Source organism: Papaver somniferum, unplaced genomic scaffold, assembly GCF_003573695.1.
Source record: "Papaver somniferum cultivar HN1 unplaced genomic scaffold, ASM357369v1 unplaced-scaffold_30531, whole genome shotgun sequence".
Classification (NCBI taxonomy): Eukaryota; Viridiplantae; Streptophyta; class Magnoliopsida; order Ranunculales; family Papaveraceae; genus Papaver; species Papaver somniferum.
Window position 1 is genome coordinate 476 of NW_020641632.1, and position 525 is coordinate 1,000.

At 37.9% G+C, this 525-nt stretch overlaps 1 long non-coding RNA gene across 1 annotated transcript in view; it reads left to right on the top strand.

Annotated features, from left to right (window-relative positions):
- LOC113341700 overlaps positions 1–501 on the top strand; it is a 976-nt gene extending 475 nt beyond the window's left edge. Inside the window, exon 3 of the long non-coding RNA XR_003356097.1 lies at positions 101–501. This is a non-coding gene — a long non-coding RNA (uncharacterized LOC113341700). The remainder of the gene's footprint in view (positions 1–100) is intronic.
- Positions 502–525: the final 24 nt, after the last annotated feature.

Here is a 525-nt window from a genome sequence, read left to right on the forward strand (position 1 = left end):
ACTTGTATCCCTTGTTTCAATACAGTACTCTTATAAAAAAAATCTGCTGCTTGCCATCATGTTTCTCAACCAATTTGTTTTTTTTTTTTGTTTTTTAAAGAAAAAAGGTTAGATTTTTGAAGAATACAAGTGTGTTTACTAAATGTCCGAGAGAGTTTTTCTTTGCCTATGCACGGTAGTATCTTTATCATGCAGCGTTTGTGCCACCATGGCGCCACTGGTCGTGACATTAGGATTACATATGAATTAGGGCCGTAATTTGCAAGTTATGACGGGTAACCCACCACCAACAAGTGAAAGCCATTTGGACCAATTCTTAGGTTTATATCCTGTCATACACCTCAAATATCCTTCCAAGTATGAATTCACTTTCAGCTTGCCCATATGTTTTTGGGTGGTAGACAATACTCAGGTGTAATCTAGTTCCCAAGGACCTAAAAAGTTCTTGCCAAAATACCTTGTCTCTGTCAGAAATTACGGAAGCATGTAACCTATGTGACTTGAAGATGTAATGCAGGAACGCCT